The sequence below is a fragment of the Chionomys nivalis genome, chromosome 13 (assembly GCF_950005125.1).
Source record: "Chionomys nivalis chromosome 13, mChiNiv1.1, whole genome shotgun sequence".
NCBI lineage: Eukaryota > Metazoa > Chordata > Mammalia > Rodentia > Cricetidae > Chionomys > Chionomys nivalis.
This window is the reverse complement of record NC_080098.1, coordinates 27,862,554-27,872,863: the sequence shown is the minus strand read 5'-3', so window position 1 is coordinate 27,872,863 and position 10,310 is coordinate 27,862,554. Positions and strand designations below refer to the sequence as shown.

General features: G+C 34.7%; 1 protein-coding gene across 1 annotated transcript in view; it reads right to left on the bottom strand.

Moving 5' to 3' along the window:
* LOC130885468 (aldo-keto reductase family 1 member C13-like) overlaps nucleotides 1-10,310 on the bottom strand; it is a 288,678-nt gene that overhangs the window by 85,974 nt on the left and 192,394 nt on the right. The window lies entirely within an intron of this gene.

Sequence of the window (10,310 nt, the reverse complement as noted above, 5' to 3'; positions counted from 1 at the left end):
ATCTTTCAGGAGGAATTGAACCCAAAGGCACCACATCTTGACTGCAGTACATAGTTGTACATACTGCGCACCATGGGAATGGTCATTTCAGCTGGGACAACTCAGAACCCAGCTGTGACACTCAGATAGTGGTGCTGGATAAAACAGACATGTGCGCCTTGAAAAGTGATTCCTAACAATGTTAGGTGGATGACACCACTCACAGAACCATTCAAGTTTTATATCCTTGAATCATAGACTACAATAAGTGTACAAAGAATTAGTTAAATTGTACACTATAACTATGCAATGATGTTTATTTTTCGTTCAGCTATATATTCATTTGTTTTGGAGCTAAATGTAAAATATTTGAAATTTTACATTTCTTACAAGTTTCTCCTTAAAACAACATCAATGACTACTAAAAAGTTTTCTTTGCCTCGTACACAAGTACAAGCCACTTGTATAATAACTCCATTTAAACAGAGCTACAAAAATGGGCTTTATAAAGGTTCCAGCCCAAACCAAACTTTAAATGTCCTTAAACATTTTAAACGTTGGAAAATTTTAACAGAAAAATGTTAAGCATCTATTATAATGGAACATAAATATTTTAAAATTGGGGTTTTGTTTTAACAACTTTGATATAAATAGAACAATTTCTAAGAATGTCAATTTGCTTTGAATATAAATAGGTAAAATATTTGAATAACCTTTTGATTATAAACAACCTAACACATATAAATGTACTCCTATGTGTTTTATTTTTTTAAGCCACCCATAGCTCAACTTCGTTACACTTCTGTGTTATTGAGAATTATTATAACATGTGATATAGATAATACATATTATACAAAATCATGTACATTTTATTTTATATGTTATATTAATATGGCATATTAAATGTAATTAATATGAGATATAAATATAAGATAAAGTTAAAATGTCAAACATAATATATTAAAATGTTTTGTATATACATGTATATGCTATTTCCTCTTCAAACCAGCATTTATTTTCTTTAGATTTTGATATTCAGATAAATAAGTGAAGACTAAATAAAATTTGAAGTCTTAAAGTCAAAACATTCTGATACTATTCTGCAAATAACACATGAAAATTTTGGGGTTTCCAACTCTGTCTGCAATTGAAATTTTGACTTCTTAGTAGTTTCCTAGATACTTATGTTTATATAAACTCATATTTATTTGCCAGACTAATTATAGATGTCATGTATAGATGTCAGTTTCTTCCATTTCTTAAAAAAAATGGCATATCTGGGATATGAAAGTCTAAGTCTAAAACTCCCTGTCTAAAACAGTAACTCAGAAGTCACTACATGTGACATGGGAACAAGGAGAGTGTGACACTGAAGTTTATACTATCTTTCAAAGGTAGAAAGATTGAAAAGACATTGACAGTCTCATACCACGTAATGGGGCAACAGGACACCTAAGAAACACAGACAGACTGATATGGTATCCACAGGAAATCAGAAGGTAAGGCCCTCATTGCTGTAGGTTCTCATTTGCTGTAGCAATTTCCTAGTGAGAGAGGATGCATAAGACTTAGCTAAGCCTCCTTTTCAGAGAAAAGAGACCAACAGTCTTGCTGAAGGGTAAGCTCACAGCTCCTGAAAGCCTTGAATGCAGTCTTACATTCTGGTAAGATGTAACTTCTCGGGGGCAATGTGTGGGAGGAGGGGAGGGAAATGGGAAACGGGGAGCAGTTGGAAATTTTAATTAAAAAAGAATAAAAAAAAAAAAAAGATGTAACTTCTCTGATGTGGTGATTTTGGTCAGCAACCATCATGACAGTGAATCTCTGTTTAATATTGAGCCATGTTGGTGACCTAGTAACAGGGAACAATTTCACCTCGAGAATCCTGGAGCCTTGGTGAGATGGGAAAAAGTCACAAATAGGAGGCAATCCTGATGTTATTAACTAAGAAATTCAAGTGGAAGGTTTGGCTCAGACTCTGAAGGTCATGGTTAGAAATCAACTTCATCCTCAGTAGCTAGATGCCGATTACATCACCTTATCTAAGCATGTTATAAACCCAAGCCTCACATCACCAGGTGGCCAGCCTCTGCAGCCAGCCATGTCAGTTGAGGTGCATTATCAATGGGACTGAGAACTATGAAGCACCAGCAAAGCATTTGACTTCTTCCCCTCATCCCTCCTGCAGCATGTCAATGGCTGAGTGTGTTTGAAAGTGTATAGTGATCTCTATATACAGATGCCAGTGCTGTTTGCTTTTCTAACTCCCAGGGCAAATGGGAGAAACTCCTACCTAGAATATTAGTCTTTCCTGAAGTGTACAAGCTAGGGAATCCAGTGAATAGGAAAGAATCTGCCTGGCCCCATGCTGCAATGTTAAGTGAAGCCAAGAGAAGCAGCTCCTCATCCACAAAGAAAAGACGTGGAAAAGTACTGGTGGGCATGTCACACTTAGCTGGCTGAAAAACAAAGTCTGACTGGTAGGACAAGCAAGACCGTGCAGCTTAAAGTGACCCCACCCCTCCACCCAGCCAAATACAAATTTAGAGGGGTCAGAAAGAGCACTAACGCTTTGTCTTTTCTAATTTATTCCTCTCTTTATCTTATTACAATATATTAGTAGTATTTTAATTTATTTTGTTTTTAAAAAGAATGTTTATGTTTTTATTTTCATTCTTCTTAGGTTTATTTATTTTTCTTACACACTTTTGTTGATCAGTTATATATCTCTCACCCTTTGGGCAACATCCTTATGATATTCATCTATAATCTTTTATCTTTCCTTTATTAAACAGTCACTAACATTTCTATTTCTCTTTTTTGTACATTTTCACTTATTCCATTGATTTACTGCACATACTTTTACTCTAAATAATTTTAATCCCTTATGTTTTTTTCTAATTTTGTATTCCATGGCCATTGTATTTGATGGTATAGTCTTTAGTGGGTTTTTAGTGTTTCTATATTGTGAATAGTTAGTGTTATTTTGTTACAGTAGCTTGATTTTTATGCTCATGACGGTAGTAAGGATTAAGTACTTAAAGCAGACTGTTCACTAAAAAGATGTCCTAATAAAACTAAATGCTCAGCACACAGAAACACAAGAACAAACACCAAAACAAACGCAAAAGACAACATGGTACCCCCAAAACATTATAAAACCTCCACTAATGAATCAAAAAATAATGAAATTATTAAACTACCTAACAAGGAAAAAAATCTATCAGTAGAGTAGGAGAAAAATCAGGAAAATGGATAAATTCCAGCTGGAAACAAACTTTGACAATAAAAAGCAAATTGAAATGCCGTAATAAAATAAAATACACAGTCCAAATCCACAAAAACTGGTAATATTAAGATTAAAATAGAATATCAGAGATTGAAGACAAAGTTGTGAAAATGCTACCTTCAGATATGAATGAAGAAGAGAAACAAGAGTGATCATAACATTCCAGATATTGAGAGAACAAAACTAAGACTCCATTAGACAGAAGGAACTGAGATCAGCAGTAAAGGCACACAAAATCTACTCAATGAAGTTATAAAAGAAAATTATTCAAACCTAGAACATTTAACCACAAGATATATATATATATCAAGGACTCAAAGAAACTAGAAAATGAGGTAAGAACAGACAAATGGAATTGGATGAAATTTTAAAAGTTCTTCATAGCAAGGGAGATAATTGGCAGAGTAATGGGGTGGCTAACAGAAAGGGAGAAAATCTTCCCCAAGTATACATCTGATAGACTATATGCAGAAAATTTAAAAGTTTGTTAAATTAAACACCAAAAACTATCTAATGAACTATCTAATGAACTGACCAAAAAGATTTCAAGGAATAAACACAAATTCCCAATAAATTTATTTTAAAAATGTATTTACCATCCCTATGCATTAAGGACATGAAAATCCAAACTACACTGAGATTTCCTCTGACCCCATGAAAAATGGGTATTAAAAATGCTGACAAGCATCAGGGGACACTTATACCCAACTAATGCAACTGTGAGCTACTGCAGTTCGTTTCTATTTCAGTAGGGCAATCAAAAATAAACAACTAAAAATAGATCAAGCATGTGATTCCTCAAAGTCAACCCCCCCTTTGTATACAAGTAACCTTGAGTCAGCATTCCACAGAAGCACTTGTACACCCATAGAGATTGCTTGATGAATTGATGAATGAATTGAAGAGGACATGGTATATATATACACAGTGAAATTTTATTGGGCCATAAAGAAGGAATAAAGTATGTCACCTGAAGAAAAATAGATGAACCTGAGATTGTCATATTAAGCACATAAGCCAGACTCAAAAACAAACATACTTGCTTTCTCTCGAATGCAGAATTTTTTATTATTAAATTTTTTTAATTAACAATTTCTGCCTCCTCCTCGCCTCCCTTTTCCCTCCCCCTCCCCCAACTCCCCACGCCCCACTCCTCTCCCCACTCCCTCTCCATAAATATAGGACAGTGAGCCTATCATTCGCAGTCCTAGAGAAGCTAAATAAGAAGGTGAACCCAAAGAAAAGCATATAGTTATCCCACTGAATATTGGAAGTAGTCAAGATCGCTGGGCAAAAATTTGGGAACTTGGGGGTGGGGTGGGATGGGGGAAAGGGGAGATGGGGAAAGAAAAGTGAGAAGAGGAGGATAGGGAGAACTTGGGGAAATTAGATGGTTGGGATAATGGAAGGTTGGATATGGGAGCAGGGAAGTATATATCTTAATTAAGGGAGCCATTTTAGGGTTGGCAAGAGCCTTGAATCTAGAGGGGTTCAGAGAGATGTACTCAACTAGGTCCTTGGGCAGCTGAGGAGAGAGAGCCTGAAATGGCTCGATCCTATAGCCATACTAACAAATATCTTGCATATCACCATAGAACCTTCATCTGGCGATGGATGGAGATAGAGACAGAAACCCACATTGGTGCTCCCGAGGTCCAAATGAGAATTTTGATTTCAAGTAAGTGAACCTATTATACAGCATATCATATCATATAAAAGAGACTAAGAAGTATCTTGTAGAGAAAGATATTTAAAGAGAAGGGAACAAAGAGGACAATGGGAGAAAAAAAGGACAAATATTATGTTTTCTCTTATGTCTTTATCTAACAAAAATATGTACATTCAAAGTTTATAAAACTATGACTTTAGCACATAACTAATTGTTCTGTGTACAATAGCTGAATAAAAATTTTTTCCACGTCTAGGAAACTCTTCACCTTGGACATTGTCATTTCTGAGGATCAACTTTACCACTTGAAACCCAACACTGAAAGAGACACATGTGTTTCCATTTACTCCAGGTATAGTGTCTAGCAAGAGATTTTGGGGATACTACACAAAAATGCAGTATGACTCAAGTATCTTATCTTCATTACCATTTAGAAGATTAATTTCTCTTAATATGACCTTATTGGAAAAAAGAAATATTTTCTGACTCCATATAAATAGGGAATTTATATATCATCCCATTGCAATCAATATTGAAAACACAAAGATGACAAGCAATAGTATTATACACTGGATATTTTTATTTTTATGCAAAGCTGGAAAATAAAGTAAAATAGGTTAAATGGTACCCAGAATATTCAATAGGTGATAACATGATTAGACCCTGAGTCAGACCAAGTCCTACCCAACTTGTCTCCTGGTCATGGACTAGTTCTAGCATGAAGAAACTGAGAACCTGAAGCATGGGACTGGGCAAACCAAATGAGTTCCCCCTCACTTTACATCCATTTCTTATGGATCTTGCAACACCAAGATCACTACTCTTGCTTCATATATCCACATCCTGACATGTGAAATTTATCTCCTTTCACTCTTTTAGATAAACAAATGCTGGTTCTTTTTTTTTCATTCCCAAACACAATAATAACATAAATAATTTCATCTAAAATTGTTTCCGTGTTTAACCAGAACAGAAAGGAATGTCTCTTTCTAATCAGACATTCCTTGAAACAGTCAGATGTCTTATACTATGCACACAGAACTGAGGTTAAAGAGGTAGTCCACCACATGTACCGCTGAGTTTGAAACAATCTGCTTATTTTACACGAGTTAAAATTCCTAAATATATCATGATAAAGAAGCTTATCTTTTAATATGATTCTTTTTAGAATCTTTCTATCATAATAAACTATGCAATATATGTATTACTGCATAAGTTATGATTTTTAGAGTAGGATACATTAGCCCCTACATTCTTGGTGACTTTTGTCATCACTGTGAAAGTTTTGTCCTATCTTTGTATGTGGATAGGAGAGCTTGTGTCAGAGTATGCATAGTATATTTATGAACATGTGTCTAACTGTGGGTGCACACATGCCTCAGTGTGGAGATTAAAGGACAACCTCAAGTTTACTTTAACTTCTGCCCTGATTGAGATAGATGTTTTGCTGTTCTCTGCTGAGTGAGTATGCCAGACTGGCTCACCCACAAACATCCAAAGATTCATTCTCCCATGTCTGTCTCCTATCCCATTATAGAGACATGGGGAATACAGACACAGGTTACCATACAGGTTTTACAGGAATTCCAGTGGTCAAAACTCAGATCTTATATTCACACATCAAGCACTTTACCCACTGAGCCATCACCCCAGTACATGAAGTCTCTTTCTAATCAGACATTCCTTGAAACAGTCAGATGTCATACTATGCACACAGTAACACAGAGACAGACAGCATTAAAAACAGGACAATTTATTGTTTCCCAATATTTGACTCTTAAGAGATTAAATTGCAAATTGAAAAGAAAAGAATCATATCAACTTTCTCTTTAACAAATATATTTTGCCTTGTAAGAGTTTTGCTGAATCATGACATGTAGTGAGAGCAATGTGCAATAAAAAGGACAATGTAGCAGTGTACTGATGAGATGTAGAATGATTAACCACTGTTGGAAATCATATGCCAAAGGAACAAACAGAACCTTAGAACTCATTATGTCTTTCACCTGTTATACAACTATGAGGATCTTTGAATATACTCAAAATGAAGAAGACTATTTCATTTAGTGATAGATCTTACTCAAAATTATTCATTAAAAAGAAGTTTGGAAGCACTTTGTGGCTGTAAATTTTAGAGGACTTGAGTAGAATTTTAAATATTTGTGTCAAAACACCTTAAAATAATTGTAAGTGCAGGCTACAGACTTCATATTAATAAACAATGTTTAAATAAGGACTAGAGCTTTTATTGAATTTTTCTCAAAGAGTGGGGAATATGTTAGCATCCACACTGTCATATGGTATATGACATATGTAATAAAAAATGGAAAGACTGGAACTTTTAAGCAGTCTTTATTTCTGAAAGTTTGGAGTATGGTTACTTATGTATGATGTGCTTTTCAGTCTTTGTAAGAAAATTTTATTATTTCAACTCAAACAACAGCTCTTTTAAAACAACTAAGGAGAGCTGAGAGCAGGAGAAATATTCTACTTGGTATGCTGTACCCAAATGGTCAGTCCCTGAAGCATATATGGGATTTTCTACAGACTCAGAGAAATATATTTATGTATTTAGAAATATACACGTATGTGTATAAATATAATTAATTTTTAAAAGGCCATGAATTGAAAGAGACCAGAGAGGAGTATATAGGACGGCTTGGAGAAATGAAAGGAGAATTGTGTGTGTGTGTGTGTGTGTGTGTGTGTGTGTGTGTGTGTGTGTGTGTGTGTGTTTAAAAGATAAAGCTATACCTTAAACTATGGGAACAGAATGGAATACCACAAGCAGAAAACAACACTCTTAAATTTATTTCAACTTCACATACTCAATACCACAAACTCAGTGACTTTCTGGATTTTTTAAATCATGTTCCTCTTCTGTGTAAACTCATCTAACCTTCTCTCATAAATGTAAATATAGATCATGATAACTTCTGAGTGGCATTTGGATGGACTCCTGGACACTGCCTCAATTATCAATCTCTCTGCAGATTGGAGATTGTTTTAAATCCTGGTACCCTGTTGATCTACATGGACATTGTACTATACACTCACATATCTGTTTGAAGGCTCTGGGCACAGATAAAGAACTACTTTGCTCCACGGATGACAATTTCAAGATTTATGCCTCCTACTCACAATCTACATTGGTAAATGCTCCTCTTTTTAAAGTCTTGGGAATATAGGGAAATTTTGAAAGCAAATTTAAACAAAATTTAAATGAGATTGCAACATAAAAACCGGTATGCCTATAATAAAGATCATTATCATATAAAAAGTTTGTATAAATTATCAAAATTCTTGTAATCTTATACTATAAACTCTTAGGTTTTCCTTTGTGCCTAAAAGTGTGTCACATCTGAACTGAATTTATGGGTGAAGTATTATATATACAATATAGTGAGAATTTTTTAATATATAAGAACTAATAGAACAGCATTTATTCGCATGTACATTGCCATTTATATACATAAAACTCCATCCATAAACACAGCTCTCTCTTTGGTTGTGACCATTCATAATTTTACTATTTCCACATTGATGTATTTTGGCAGATGTCAAAGGTTAAATTTTGTGCCTCAGAGATCAAGACCAAGGCCTTGGTGGTCATCTGGTCATTAAACATTATTTATCATGTCTTGTCAAGCTATTGAACTGTCTAATGTAGAATTATGTTCCATGTACTCAAACTGATTAGCTCCCATGTAAGTCTAAGTGTTCAAATTAATCTGAATCATGAATTCAGGAACAAGTGAGTAGATTCTGATCATTCTCTCCATCATCTGTTATTCATAATTTTACTTTATTTTTTGGTCATAGGTACAGCCTTTGTTTCCAACTTTTTTCAACTGCAAGGGAAGGTAAAAATTCCTCTTTGACACACCCATTTGCCACTGCATTTTTTTCTACACATCCCAAAACACCTAGAATTTCTGAACATTTGAAATTAAAGGCCTCTTTGAATCTAAATGGAGAACAAAATATTGAGTAACAGGGGCAGGAGAGATGGTCCAGAAGTTAGGACTAATTGTTTCTTTTTCAGGGGACTTATGTTAGATTCCTAGCACACACATGATGGAATTACAACCCTCTGTAATTCTAGTTCTACATGAAGATTACCATCTTCTTGTCTCCCTAAGCATGAGACAATCATGTGGTACACAGACATACATGCAGACAAGCACACTTAACACAAAATAAAAATATTTTTAAAAGACATATTGAACAATAGTAAATAAGAATTAATATGGAAAAGTACTCAATTCTATCCTAAAATATTAAATTCTGGTCAACTTTCTAAGCATTGAGAAAAGGTTGTTTGTCATCATCTAAGCAGTTGTTCAAATGCAAAGAAAACAAAATTTATCTTTTATGGTACATAAAGATTCTGTGGGAAACTTGCTAGCTAATGCCAACTGCTATTTATGAAGTTAGGCTTTACATGTGAGAATGGAAATTGAAATAAAAATCACATATTTGGTATATTGGGACCTATATGATCAGTTGCTACAACTGCTTTGAATTAAAAATTAAATGGTAACTGTTGATGCCACCTACATGCCAAGACAACATAGTATGGCAGGCAGTTCTTCCCAGTGTGAGATATAAAACACAGTAAAACTACCTATTTGAGGATCCTGTTGTTACTAATTGTTGCCTCTTTGCTTGGTTTCTGTAGATAGCTGTCCACTTAGCAGAGCCTGTCAGTTAACCTAGGTTACATGGTGTTTCTGTTGTTTCCATGGAAAAGCTTGATGTTTCCTTGTCCAACATGGTGTTAACATCTTTACATACTACATTTTCAGGCTTTCATAGATCACATTAATCAATGCATCACAATTTTGATAAGTATTTCTAAATGTATTAAAATTAAAGTTGGGTTCTGTTTTTATTTTTTTTTATTTTTTTTATTAATTAATTAATTTAATTATTAAAGATTTCTGCCTCTTCCCCGCCACCACCTCCCATTCCCTCCCCCTCCCCCAATCAAGTCTTCCTTCCTCCTCAGCCCAAAGAGCAAGCAGGTTTCTCTGCCCTGTGGGAGGTCCAAGGACCACCCACCTCCATCCAGGTCTATTAAGGTGAGCATCCAAACTACCTGGGCTCCCACAAAGCCATTACATGCAATAGGATCAAGAACCCATTGCCATTGTTCTTCAGTTATAATTTTAAAGTCTCTGCCATGTCATGAATTAAATTTCTGAAAACTTCCTTTTGCTTTCAAGGTGTGATTATATTTTTTTTAAAAAGAAAGGAAGGAAGAAAATAAAAAGAAAAAAGTTCTGAAAAAAGCAAACTTTTCACTATTTCTAGGAAAACCTATGATAAACTGAAGTCTCCCATCCTAACTTTTAAAGGTCCTACTAGGCT